The sequence below is a fragment of the Notolabrus celidotus genome, chromosome 4 (genome assembly GCF_009762535.1).
Source record: "Notolabrus celidotus isolate fNotCel1 chromosome 4, fNotCel1.pri, whole genome shotgun sequence".
In the NCBI taxonomy this organism is placed as follows: Eukaryota; Metazoa; Chordata; class Actinopteri; order Labriformes; family Labridae; genus Notolabrus; species Notolabrus celidotus.
In genome coordinates this window covers 18,619,571-18,634,750 of record NC_048275.1, presented here as the reverse complement: position 1 = coordinate 18,634,750, position 15,180 = coordinate 18,619,571, and the positions used below count along the sequence as shown (strand labels likewise).

At 41.4% G+C, this 15,180-nt stretch overlaps 1 protein-coding gene across 3 annotated transcripts in view; it reads right to left on the bottom strand.

Moving 5' to 3' along the window:
- The window catches only part of akt3a (v-akt murine thymoma viral oncogene homolog 3a), a 58,825-nt gene that overhangs the window by 29,411 nt on the left and 14,234 nt on the right, over positions 1–15,180 (bottom strand). The window lies entirely within an intron of this gene.

Here is a 15,180-nt window from a genome sequence, read left to right as displayed (position 1 = left end):
CGCAAGTGTGCTAAAGCAATAGTGAGATGTACAGCTCTGATGAAGGAGAAGTGACAATCTCAACACTTTCCATAGTCTGTGTAAACATTTTACTTTCTCATTTAACTTAAATAAGAACCACAGAGGCACACAAATGTTCTCTACGTCTCAACCTCTTTTAATTAACCAGCCGTTCCTTGACACGAGCACACACACACACACACACACACACACACACACACACACACACACACACACACACACACACACACACACACACACACACACACACACACACACACACACACACACACACCTTGTAAAGACTAATAAATGAAAATGCGCGCACACACACACCCGTATCCAACACAAACTCACAAAGCTCGGTAACAGCTCTGATCACCTTTCTTAGGCTAATTCGCTGGGAGAGCAGGATAGGCGGAGTGTGTTATGTGTGTGTGTTCTATTTGTGACATCCATCTAAAGCGGAAATGACAGCAGGCCGTGCTCGTTAACACGTTGCAGAAAAACACCTGCTCCGCCGAAGGGACCGTGCGACTGCGGGGCCTGCCGGTACCTCTGGGTGGTGCTGGTATTGGAGGTGTATGTGTCTATGGTGTGTTGTGGTTTGGAGAGGGGGGGCGGGTAGCAGCTGATTCGAACCACCACACAGGGACAGAGGGAGACACAGATAGACAGATATGAAAAAGCTGTTGGGTGCCGGTGCGTCATAAGGATTGCCAGATCACACCTTTTCCTCTATCAGTCTCTATTTTCCTCTTTCGCACAAATCCACCCACTCTCCCCTCCGCTCCCGTTTCCTTCTTCTGTTCTTTCAGAAACAAAGCATCTTCTTTGGAGGACTTGCTATTGATAAACAGAGGGCTGTGAAAGGGGCTGAATGGGAGGGGTGGGAGGATGGATGGAGAAAGCAGAGCAAAAAAAATGGATTTCTAAGTCAATTCTTGCTGAACCATTTTCAATTTAAAAATGGAGAGTAGATCTGTTTGAAATCAGCTCAGCATTTGCGTTAGGACCTTTTTTCCTCCCTGGTGAGGCAATGAATGTTGGGTAATCTCGTAGTAATGTAAGTGTCCTTAACAAAATGACGTGTTCTATGTATTTTGGAGTTTATTGAAAATAAGATGTTTTACTTGATGACAGAAGATGGACACAACATAAATCAAGAAGACAGAACAATCAATGTCCCTGGACTTAAATGAGGAGTATAATTTAACATCAGAGTCATTGAGTCAGAAAGCTCATGGCCCAACTTCTCAAAAAGTTTCCAGGCAGGGCACGGACTTAAGTTGCGCGCCCATGTAGCGGGCGGCCCGGGTTTGAATCCAGCCTGCGGCTCCTTTCCCGCATGTCATTCCCCCCACTCTATGCTGCTTTCCTGCCCTATCCACTGTCCTCTCCCCATATCAATAAAGGTGTAAAAGCCCAAAAAATAAAACTTAAAAAAACAAAAAAGCTTCTAGGCAATAGTTTGTGATGTTGGTGAACTTACAGCTGTTCCTGTAATTGACAAACTAAAGTAGAAAAAACTGATCACGAGGACATGAGACACTCTGGTTACCTTCACAGTGGACAGGAGAAGGAGATGTATTGACTGACAAAATGGATGAGGATAAACAGAAAGTTAAACTGATAAAACTATTATAAACTGGCAGTGATGACTGGACTGCTGGTCCAAGTCCAGTCATTTCTCTGAGTCAGTTTCTAGATGAAGTGTCCAACCAATGGAAGCCTGTGGCTGGCCACTTCATCGCTCAGCTGTCCAGTACAACTGAAAACATTTAAGCAATCCTTCTGGCCAGGCGAGACAGCGTGTATATGTGTAAGTGTGTGTGTTCATGAGCGTGTGTTTGTGTGTGTGTGTACACGTCCACTGGGGGGGCGGGGGAGGGGGCAGCCAGGGGTGGCACAGACGGAGAGAGGAGATGGACAGTTGTCCACACATGCCGTTCCAAACAAACACAGGCATGCGCATGGACACACACGCACGCACGCACACAAACCAGCACAATTCAGTTTGGACTGTTCCAATCCTCCGAATGATCCAATGGTGTTCTGTCAAGCTATCCCGTCTTGGCCCTGCCTGTAATGAGTCCAGCGAGCTCTCCCACTCTGGACAGCTTGTCTGGGGAGCCACATGTCTCTAGTTTGGACTGCTGGAGAAAACAGAACAGCCGGTCTCCTTCCCACACCATCTCTTTCAGACTCCTCACTTCAGTTTCATTTAGTTTTCTGCACAACTTTACTTTTCCCTTAAGGCCAATTAGTAAATACTACACTACACAGCACTTAAGACAACAGGAGTCTGTTGTTTCTCATCAGAACGATGGGATATCAGTAGAACAGGACAATGTGGGTGACTTGAAAGATGAATGTGAAGAGGACTTTGAGGAGGATAAGAAAATCCATTTTGAAGTGTATTTAACTTCTGGGCTAAATTTGTTCAAAACACTGAGAGAACAAAGTCTAATTTAGCTATTCTAAAGTGCTTCTTTCAGTTTCATTATTTAGTAACTTATAAAACAGTTCAGGAATACCCAACATTACTTTGCAAAGGTTTAAGTGTTTGCCTAAAGAAGGGGTGGATGTCAGCACAGAGTCTCTACCCCTCAGGACCCTATCATGTGCATTTTTGGGTGTGGGCAACCAACTCCAAGACTAAAAACTAAACAAGACATATTGTTAAGTTACTTTGGAATTTTCTAGAAGAAATAAATCTTGTTGGCACATCCTCCAGTTGCAGCTTGCGGATAAGCAGTTAGAGACAGAGATGAATCAGCTGTGACTGTGTTCGTTCCAAGCTTTCTGATTGGACAATTACAACAACGCACTAACTAACTGCCACTCAATTAGCGGACTGATTAACCATTCATTTCAGGACAGAGGGGGGAAATGGAGAGAATGAGAGAGAGAAATGCAGAGAGGATAAATATGCGACAGGTACAGAAAAAAAAAGAGAGAGCTGAACTTTAGCGGGCAGAACCGAAATGAGACACAAACTTGCACAAACTTTCTGCTCTCCCCTCTATCTCTCAGTCTCACTCCTTGAGGACACCAGCACACCTCTGCTGCTCTGCTTTGCCGGATGCCGCGTTTCAGCACAGAGCGAGACTGACAAAACACAGGGAAAAAAACCTTAATGACAATTAAAAAAATAACTCCATAACTATGTGAGCTCACCAGCCATTTGTTAATCAACCCAAACAGGGATTTAATTTAATGCTTTGGCCGAGGCTGGAGCTGATATGCAGATGGCGCAGGGACGGGGCTGTGTGACTGGCACTCTGGGAGCTGGAGGGGAGGCGGGTAGTGGGGGTGCTTAGAGGTAGGGGGGGTAAGGCGGATGGAGAGGGTAGTGGGGAGGCTCTGCCACGTTCCAGCACATACATACACAGCAACTCACGGGCAGGGAGGGGAATGTGTCATCTGCAGACACACACATGCTTTCACATACACACACAATCACATTCAGTTTGTGTACACAAACACAAACTCTTTGACTAATATAAGGGGCAATATATATACAAAAGTTTATAAAAGCTGGCTTACTGGTTGCCCAACTGATAAGCTGACTGACCCAAATAGAAAAAAGAAACAGACTTATTTTGCACTCACAGCTTCTCTGTTTTCTTTCATTCTGCAGGTTGATGTCTGGGTAAGTGACTATACTAAATGTTGTTTTAATGCTGAAAAGCTTTGATTATGTGATAAACAGAAGAAGTTTTGATCACAGATTAATCATTTCACTAATTTGAAAATAAAAAATGTTAAGCATGTCTTCGTTGCAGCCTCTTGCTGCAATAATATGCTTCTTTTCTCTGTTTCTGATCATTGTAAATAGTTTTGGGTAAGACAAACACAAGCATGGAAAAAGTCACCTTGGGCTCTGAGAACTTCGACAAGCTTTCTTTAATCTCTCAAATTTGATGAACTTGACTATTAACTCGTTTTTCATCATTAAAACTACATTTTAGTTGAAGGCTGTTGTGTTGTGTACAAGATTATCTCAGCTCTGATATTTGTATGGCGTGGCTTCTTTTGGAGTAATAAGGCTCCAAGTATCAGAGTACATGTTGGCGATATGTCCTAGGCAAAATTACATATGAGAAGAACAGCAGAAAGCAGTCATACTTGAGTTTGAGTTGGAATAATTGACTGGCTGCCCGAGTTGATCTCCTTATAACCAAAGGTCAGTGCACTGCCAGACACAACAGTCAGGGAGGGGTTTCTTAGGTTGGAGCGAGTGAGATTAAGCAGCTGATACTTGAGTAAAAGCAGTGATGCATGGGGGGGGGATTCGCTAAACATCAGGTAAGTAATCAAAGGGAGTGAGGGAGTGGTGGAGGTGAGTGCGTGCAGCAGAGAGGGCAGTGGGGGTTAAGAAAGTGGGGAATTGTGCGGTAAGACGCTTGAGGAAGACATCTGTCTCAGAGTCTGTCCATGACAGCACAGGCTATCAAGAAGAAGTGCTGCAGAGCATTTACATTCACTCTTACCAGTTCAGATCAATGTTTAAAAGAAAACATGAATGAAGATGAATAAAGATATTTGTTGAGCAAGGATTGCTGTCTGTATTGTGTGTTTGTAAGGATATAGCGGTCTGCGTGACCCCGACCCCAGCAGTTCTAACTCCAGTCTGCTCAGACATCTTAAGGCGAATCCCAGCTCTTCTGAGCCAATCCAATTACAGTGAATTAGTCTCATTACCACATCGGGACTGGACTGGTGTTACTCTTTGTGTGTACATGTGTGGGCGTCAGTGTGGAAGAGTACTTAAAATACACCATCACTAATGGCATGGCAGAGCTCCTGTTTGTGCTACCTGTAAAAGTTCAATGGGTTTTTGTTGCCACTTGAGAAGCAAAGCTTAAAAAACAAAATAACAAGATGAAATGAAAAAAAGAAAGAAGAGTTCATTCAGTTTGAAGATGGAGCCATGACTGGGTTTACAGGGTTCAGTTCAGGAGTAATTGTATGAGCCTGTGGTTGCAGAGGGAGACTGCTTGGTGGCTGCTGCAGCAGCCTGGAGATAAAAAGAAAAAAGTAAGAGTGAAGTTTGAGGGAAAGAAAAGCAAGAGAGTGACTGTAGGAGGGAGTGAGTGAGATGCCTCAGCGTACATGTGGGCATGATCATGACAGTGACAGAGAGTCGGGACAGGGCAGGGCAGCCACAAGGCAGCCAGATTGAGTGGAAACCCATGGGAGTGTGGCCATCCCTTGGGGGCCACTAAGCGATTTCATCCAGCCAGCTGCACACAGCCACAGCCTCCTGGTAGGCTGTGCTGGATGCACATAAACACACACACAAAATGCACAAACACACACATACAGGCAGCCTTGTTGCCCTTTTGCTTCAGCTGGTACAGAAAGAAGGACATGCACATACACACATGCACAAAAGCTGATTACACAATAAGTCAGAATACTTGAATTAATATGAATTATTATTAAACTTCCAAAAGAATCTGTACAAGACACATCTTTTCCCTCCTGTAAACTACTGTAATCTCCTTTTCTTGCGCTCTCTCTATCCTTCTATCCTTCCCTGCAGTACCATTAGAGTCCAGTAGATGGTGGTGGCTCCCTGGAGCTTGGTGATACTGCTGTGATGCTGACAGAGCTGGAGAGTGACTGGTAGACACGCAGCAGCCAAGACGCCACTCATCCTAATCCCCCTCACAGCACTGGCGGTCTGTGTGTGTGTGTGTGTGTGTGTGTGTGTGTGTGTGTGTGTGTGTGTGTGTGTGTGTGTGTGTGTGTGTGTGTGTGTGTGCATACAATATGTATACATACAATGGGGGCCCATGTCAGTATGTGTCAGTTGGTGTTGTGAGTTTACTTTTGGATGCATGCTTTCAGTCTGCTGTAACCTGGTAATGTGTGTTTGCGTCTTCACATCTGTGTTTGTTCATATTTGCTGATGGGGGGCTGGAAGGGTCGGCTGCTTCCTAAAGCACACTTAGGATTAGTACAGCGTTAGCATATTAGCATCTTAGCTGAAGGGCTGCCGCTCAACACCACCTGTGCCAGACAGGAGGCTGTGACTCCAGCCACTTCCCCCACCCCCACCCCCACATATACTTACATACGTAGGCACAGACACATACATGTAGTGGGTGGGTGAAGGTCACTTGGCAACAGCGGCTTCAAGCTTACCGTCTCAGGTCATTACTGTAATTACTATATCCGTCCTTTTACAGGCTGTACATGAGATCATTGTTTTCTGTCAGTTCAAAATATAATTAACTTCACACTTTAATGTTCTTAGCTTAAAGGTCGTAGCCCAGAGAGACGACTGTAGCTGTGACATTACCAAGTTGAGGGAGACTTGGCCAATTGGATGTGAAGAACCAATGGACTGCACCTACTTAGCCCTTGTCTTGTTCAAAGACCACTCCAAGCACTTTACACCACATGTCACATTCACCCATTCACGTATTCACCCATTCACACACACATTCATACACTGTTGGCAGAAGCTGCTATACAGAGTGCCCAACAGGACTAACTAATCCCATTTACACATATTGAGAGACAACCCACTCTAACACTGAGCCCCAGCACCATGCATTAACTGCATAACATTATAGGAATAAACCTACATAAGGAAATACTGAAGGTGGACACATCATAGCCTTACCATCTGAAGAACACCAGGACTGATCTTGTATAAACTGGTTAGGTCCATCAAACTACATCAGCTGTTAGGCCTCACAGAACAGTTTATTAGAGCTCAACTTAATGCATGGATCACTTAGGGTTATACCACTTTATAACATTTAACCAATATGTTTGAACAACTTACGGTCATACTATATACCCATATTTATTTATTATATTGCTTAATCTGTCATTACCAACCATAATCTCACCATGTCAACCTGTCACTACTGGAACATTTTTAATACTGCCTGTAATTACTGCTATTTAATCCATTTGTAACATTTGTATTTATCTAAATTGTATTCTATCTTTATTATCTATCTTTATTTTTAATTATTTTATTTTCCTTATTGAGACTTTTTTTTCTTTCTTGATTGTACTTATGTCTGGGTTGCTGTAACAACTGAATTTCCCCCTGGGGATCAATAAAGTAATATCTTATCTTATCTTATCTTATCTTATGTTACAGCTTCACTATGGTAAGTTAGGTAGAAGTACTGTATATAACACCTTGAGCTGTTCTACTGTCTTTACCTCAATTACCATGTGCAATATTGTAATCTAATCCATAACCTAATTTATTATTGTATTCATCTGCTAAAATGTGAACTCTGGCTTAGGCAAATTTATTTATTTATGTTTTTAAATAGTACTTTTATAATTCTTTGTACAGCAAATATTTTTACTTAGAATTTTTATATTTAGGTTTCTATATATATTATCCCTACTGTCTTGTTGTTAAGTGCCGGTGTTCCAATCACCACATCAAATTCCTTGTGTGTATGAGCTCACTTGGCAAAAAAGCTTTCTTGATTCTTGATTCTCTTTAAATTCTATTTTTAGAAAGAAACACAGAATTAAATTCTTCCAAATGTAATAAATAAATACCTCTATGGGTAATGTTAACTTTCAAAGTGATTATCTTGATCGAGGCCCTGTTTAATCACAAAATATCAAGTCATTTGTTTGTATTTCAAAAAAAGAAGAAGGTTACAACAAATCATTAAATAAGACCTAAGGAGGCTGTTAAGATTTCAGGAGTCCAACTGTTCAGCTTTCTACCAGAACGAAAATCTAACTCAGTGAATTATCCGAAGACCCTTCTGCCCTGCTAGCTGGTGTCCTGCTCTGTGCTCTTCTGTTTGCAGTGGCCTCTTCAGTGAAGAAGGACTATTAGTAGCAGGAGACACACCTGGGCCCAGTATGACCTCTTGAACAGTACATAAGACCAGGTCAGTCTCCAGTTAGTAAGGAACTCACTCTTCTCCCCACATGCTACCAACTGATGGCCCCTGTTTCAGGTTTTGTTGAGATATTTCTAAATCAGCCATCGAAATCAATTAGGATTCTATGGATTTGCGGTACTAATTACTCGGTCTAATCTTTCCTTTACAGTCTGTAGTCAGTGGTCTAATTTATCACTGTCTAGCAGGACTGAGACAGCTTCAATATTAAGAAAATACAGATAAAAATGTAAGAAATTAAACAGGAAATTACAAGTATCACAAGAAACATTCATACCCTTTGAGCAAACAAAGTAAAAATGGATTTCTCTTTTAAACACATGTAGCAAAGACATCATCAGTATAGTTCTAATGTTGTGGTATTGCTAACATTTCTGCTTTTGTGTATTGTCCAAATATTTGATGATGTTGAAATCTTTTTTTAAGAGTAATTCCTGAAACTTTAATGCCAAAAAAGCCTATTAATTAAGTTGACTTAAGTTGTAAACTCAGGTGTTTTTCTAGATCACAGTGAACCCTTTAAGGGCATTTACCAAAGCTCAGTTAGATGGTCTCTATCCCCCTACATCCACACACATCCACCCACACACACAAGTAGCACAGCAGAACATTGCATAGAAAGCATTGAAACTGAGCGGTGTGTGTCTAGCATGTCAAGTTAAAAATACAAATCAGTCCAAAAAGCCTCTGTATTCAAACACTAATAACATTAGGAGTGCCATGCTGCTTGTGTTCAGAATGCAGTGGGTCCAATGCGATTAAAACAGGCACACACCGCCAATGAGCAGGCTAATAAGATTGCTATAATTGCTGGTATATTGCCCCTCTCTGTTCTCTTCTTTGGAAGGCATTGTGTGTTGGCATAATAAATCTCTTCAGTTAATGTGAACTTTAATGACGCAAGTAATTGGAGTTTATTTACAAACGCTGTACATCCTTTCTTATCAGGTTGTTGTGACACTGTTTAAAAAAATCAAAGGCTGTGTATTAGTGAAATTTAGGGCTTGCAATATGTGTAATGTCAATGAAGATATAATGCAGTACTTTATGATAATGTAAGAAAGACCACATGTTGCAATACTTTGACTCTAGCTTTAGGAAATTCAATTTTCAAAGGTTGACTTTTTTGAGGTCAGAGCATGGGGTCCAGCATTTATACATGACCAGGTTTTTGTAAACCACCATATCAATACTTGTTAAGTATTCCTAACACACCTAAATTCTCCTTTATTGTTTCTGGGATTCAAAACAGTACCACAAAACATTATAAACATAAACTTAACTGTATAGATATTTGCCAACTCTCCTGATGAGCATCAAAACTATAGGGGATGATCAATATTGTTTTTTCACGGCCAATCAGCTGACCTGTAATATTACAAGCAACATACAGCACTGCCTTAAGCAAATGCGGAGCTAAAGTAGCACACATTATGAATTAATTTTATCAGTGATCTTTAAAATAAAATGCTGATCCAGAAAATAACCCAAATGTCGAATATCCTCCCCAATGATTGACCACATCGATCATCAAGGAACCTCTTAATTTAACCAATCTGTTTTTTTTTACAGTCAGATTTTGTTTGACAATATAAATAATCCGATTTTGGGAACCTGACCAATGACTTCTTTTTTTAATCAGTAACTGTTTCTAGTCTTTTTTTTTCATGTAGAATCACAGAGTAGTTAGTTTTTGTTGAGGCTGCTTATTTAAATCCTGCATTCATATTCATAATCTTATTCTGTCTTTCCCCTCATTGGATGAAAAACCAACCAATCAGAGGATAAGAGTAAAGCAGCTGGACCAATCAGTCAATGGGAAAAGCTGTCATTCAGAACAAGAGGGGGAGGGCCAGGAGACAGACACAGCTGTCTAACTGTTGCTTACAACAGACAGGCAACATGAAGAGTGTGTGTGTGTGTGTGTGTGTGTGTGTGTGTGTGTGTGTGTGTGTGTGTGTTAGGGTGTGTGTGTGTGTGTGTGTGGGTGTGTGTAATTGAGTGTGTGGGGGTGTGTGTGTTTGTGAATGTGTGTGTGTTTTGGTTTTTGTGTGTGTGAGGAGGACCTTAACCAGCTCGGCCCTGTCCAGTCGAGCAGTAGTGAACAGGTGCAAAGCTTTGTGCATGAATTTGTGTGTGTGTGTGTGTGTGTGTGTGTGTGTGTGTGTGTGTGTGTGTGTGTGTGTGTGTGTGTGTGTGTGTAAGTCACTATTATTCCAGAGTGGCTGGCTCTGTATTATTAATTCAGATATGCTGGGCTGTGGCTGTGGGCGGCAGCTGGCGTTATGTGTGCATCTGTGTGATTGTGTTTGTGTGTGTGGACAACATAAGACCACCCCTGGTCCTTTGTTAGCCCCCCTCCCCATACACACACACACACACACACACACACACACACACAGCTCCTGGAGCGTTGTGCTTTATGTCTCCCCTCTCTGCCTGCTAACTTATACACATGCGCACACTCAAGCACAGTCCCCTTACAAACACACGCATACATGTATAAGCACACACACTCAAGCACAACAGCCCAGCCCAGCAGGCAAGAATAAACAATCAAGTACTATACCCCAACTACTGTCAAGTACACCCCCATCCCTAACACCTCCCTATGCATACACACGCACACACAAATACACACACACAGCCCAGCCCAGCCGTGCCTCATTCTAAAGGTTGCATTCATGTGTTGGAGTGAAGGGCCGACAGTAAGTGCTCTCTACCTCACTAACTGCTGCTCCTTGCTCTCCCCTCTGTCCTGTCTGACTGTCTACCTGTCTGTCTCTCCCCTCGACAAGTGTACGCCTATCTGTCTGTCCGGCTACATTCAGAAAGGGCATGTCTGAAGGGGTTAATTAAATTCCTGATGTCTAAAGCACACAGTATATTAAAACAGTATCCAATGAATAAGCCTATCTGAAAGGCAATGTGACTTTGGTTTACAAATCCTATTTGGCTGTGAGAGGACGGTCTAACTCCATGAACTTCTGCAGAGTTTGGACTTCCTAAACTATTGTGTGATTGCACTAAATGACTGCTCTGTCACACTCCCTAGTGACAGACAGCCCTATATGTCACTGCATCTCAGCAAACACTTCTGTCTCCTTCCCTCAGAGCTGGTGTTTGTCATGTTGTAACGTCAGTCTTTCCTACAGGCTGTTTTGGACAACGTGTCCACCTCAGCTGGCCGGCATCAGGCACTCTAGTCTCTGTGATGATTCAAAAGAAACAAAAGATGACTGTGTGTGTTGTCATGTTGTAATCAGCGTAAAACATATGGTACACAGAAAAGGTCAAACAGCTTGTGCAATTAATTATTTTGTTTCCATTTGACTGGTTTATTTCTGTAACATGTTTGTTTTCTTTATCATTCTTTAAGAAACTTCTTTTTGGCCTTTCCAGAGAAACAACTAACAACTTTTACAGACCCCCTGTGATGAAATTCAAGCTATAATACTAAGGAGTAGTTGTAAGTTTTGTGACTTGCTACAGAACACTTGGATGCTTGTTGCTAAAGATGTTCTGCTTTTGAAGAAAGTAATTGCAAATTCACTTTACTACAGTATAAAATCTAAATTTAGAGAGTTTTTAGGAGTAGTTTTCAAAGAATGCAAAGGCTGTCCACACACTAGACCATTTTAGGCCAGATTTAGGGCCCGTTTGGGGGTGACCTGATCCTGGGATGTTGTAACCGATTATGTGTCCAAAGAAACCTCAAGTGTGTGGTGTCAATAGTTTACTGATACAGATTGTGTCAAAGTCTGTCTCAAATATGTGTCCTGTCTGATATTTATGATTCCAGGTCGAACTGCCTTGAGAAGAATGGAAAGTGTCACCAACAGGCATCGTCTAGATCAGGGGTTCCCAAACTTTTCAGCCCGAGATCCCCAAAATATTGGTGCTAAAGACTCGCAACCCTCACTGTCCCTCAAAGTGATTTATTGTGGCTTCATTTAGCAAGTCTGCAGAAAATTAGCCTACCTATATGAGCATGTGGCTGTGTTTCCTGTGCTGTTATGAATAAACCTACTGCTACTGATGCTTTTGATAATTAACTGCTCACTAATCCTAAACTTAGGAGTCATCTGACAAAATAGAAAGGCAGAAAACTCATTACATTTTGTATTTTTGAGGTTTTATTTCAAGTTTAGCTACTATTTTTGTCGATATTTTTTACTATAATGGGTAAAATTGAATATTTTTAGATTTAAAAAAAAAAGCATTCTGGAAGACATCTCACGACCCCCCATTTGTGTCTTTGGGAACCCCTGGTCTAGATGGCAACATATGTTACTGTAAAACCTGCCCATGCCATGGGTGAAGGATGCAGTGTCCCTGATTTCCAAGAGGAATGTCAAATTTTGTTTTTTTCAGAGCACAGAAATGATTTCCAATTCGCCTCAGTCTATCTCAAAAGGGCTTGGGCCCAGAGAAGTCCCTTGTCTTTCTGGATCATGTAAATATATGGTTTCTTCTTTGCAACTGTAGATGGAGCAACACATTGTGTACAGAGACAATGGTTTTTGGAAGGGAATTTGAACCAATGCAGTAATTTCCAAAACAGAGTCATGTCGCAGTCCTGCCTGAGGACACAAAGATTGCAGCCGTCCTGTCCAGGTTTTCATCCTTGTCCTTTTTGTACAGATATTTCTACTGTTTCTCTGAATCTTTTGATGACATCATGTCTTGTAAATGATGAAATCCCTGAATTCTTTGCAATTGTACACCGAGGAACATTATTCTAAAACTGTTGAACAATTCTGTCACACAGCCTCTCAGAGAGATTACCCTCTTCCTATCTTTACTCCTGAGACACTCAGCCATTCTGGATTGCCCTCTTTACACCTCTATCATACAGGCTAAGGGTAAGAAATCTTTGCATTAAAAATCGTCTTTATTAAGTTGTTAGATATAGTGACTAAAATACACTGAATAATATGTGAAATCGGCAACAATGTAGATTCTCTCTGAACTTGCCCTGCAAGGTGTTTAATGAGCAGGCTGCTTCCCAGGTCTATTCAAACTAAAGATATTGTGTGAAAACACTCAAACCACGGAGCAATATCAAAATATGGCAGATGTTCATCCTCTTTTCTTCTCTGTTCTCCCACTCCAACTCTTTTCATACAGCAGTCTGCCATTGAACCTCATGTTCCAGCCTCTATGCTGCAAGACATCTGCACCTCACTCACTGTTTCTTCCCTTCTTTTCCCTCTCATCTTTCCTGTCTACACACAAGCATGCACAGATAGAAGTCTTTTCTTGATGACAGATGGCAAGTCAACAATTGTAAAGCATCAGACTCTCAAAACACGCACACGCACACGCACACGCACACACACACACACACACACACACACACACACGCACACACCACTTGCATACGCAAACAAACACCACCTCCTTGTCCCCCTGTCCCTTTTGTGCCCAATCCCCAGTCAGATGTCTTGATTTGTTTCTTGAAGCCGAGTGTATGCATTCATGTGTGTGTATGTGAGTGTACGTGTCCCTCTTCACCTTGCTGCTATTAAGCACTAGTTTAATGAGAACTTGGTGAGGCACAGGCCCAGCCAGTGGACCATATGGGGGACATTTAGCCCCCTCAGAACGTTGAGCCAAGCCTCGCTGACATGATTACCACTGCAGTCCGCTGCTCTACACTCATGTCAGATTGGAAACGGGGAATTTTGTCATGAACAGCTAATTAATGACTGGAGATTGGCAACCAGAGACAGAGGAGGCTAAGGGTGGATGAAAAAATTCTGTCACCGTTTGGTCTCTCCTCCCTCTTAGTTTTATAATGAAACTCTAAAAACATACGCACATACAAAAAATGCAAGCCATAGCACATGTACACATGTATGCAACTTTGTTATAGAGTGGGACATTTTGCGGTTTGTTAAAACATGTTTATTTGTCCTCCCTCGACTAAGATATCTACCCCTGTGCTGTTCACTGCAGTTACTGTTAACCTTTGTGGATGCCCATATTTGTTCACAGCTCACATTTTAAGTGTGTCTCTGTCGCACTGCAAGCTGAAGCTAGTGGCTTTGTTAATCCTGTCAGAGACAGATTACAGGTGGGAAGATATAAATAGACTGACTGTCCCTTTAACCTGGCCACATGACATCAGCATGCAGCTCAACTATTAAGTCAGGCATTAAACGAGAAAGGTAAAACCAAAAAAGGTAGCACATATTTGCTTTGTTTATTGTAAACCAAATAACCAGATGTTTTAACAGGTTGTTGGGGAAAACATAAAATCCATATTGGTACCTTTACTTTGCATCTGGGCGCCATCTGTAGAATCCTCATTATTTATTATTGATTTTGCTTTTAATTACCGTTTCACCTTTAAGTGTTGCTATTGTGAAAACAGCAGCATGCCTGAAATGGCACCATACTTAAGTAAACGTACTAACTTGTTTGCTTACAGCCATTAAACTGCACATACCTCTGCGAAGCAAGACAGAAATATGTTATAGGTAATAGGGCTCCACAGTTAAAATGAATATTAACCACCATTTCAGCTTGTCTAGGCATAAGAAGGGTGACTAGGGTTGCAAATTTCCGGGGATTTTCAGGAATTTATGTGAATAAACGGGAATAAACCAGGAATTTACTAAATTGAAGGTTGGCTCTTAATGGGGAACTTAAATATAGTTGGGGAAAAAATATTTTTGCATAATCCTGACTAAAACAACCAGATTTAATGCAAGAAGATGCTTTTTTATTTGTATGTTGAATACAACATTTAACATTTTGAATGGGACTTTGTTGTGATTGCATTGTTGTTAATTTTTGAATGGGTCGGGTCTGGGGAATGAGTAATATTTAACTCAACATTCATGTTTTTTGTTCTTTAATGAAATAATTTATTGTTCAATAAAATATTTAACACTTGAAAAGTTCTACTTACAGATAAATCTGTTTTAATTGTATTATTTTGGATGGATGTCTGCTTATCACAAAACAAATATTTATGCTTGGATATGATACCTTTCCATTAAATTACCCTCAATTCCCGGATAATTCCCATAATTCCCATGGAATGTTTCCAATTTGGGATATTTCCAAAATTACCTATCTTAACTTCCCATGGAAATTTATCAGAAACTTTCCGGAAAATTATCGAAAATGTTCCACCCCTTTACAACCCTAAGGTTGACTGCAGTTATTAAAATTTAAAAGTATGCTCTACCTGTTCAAACTATGCTGCATGTCAAACCAAGCGCTTCCTAACCAGGCTTTCAATAAGCTCTAGCTGTCGGCC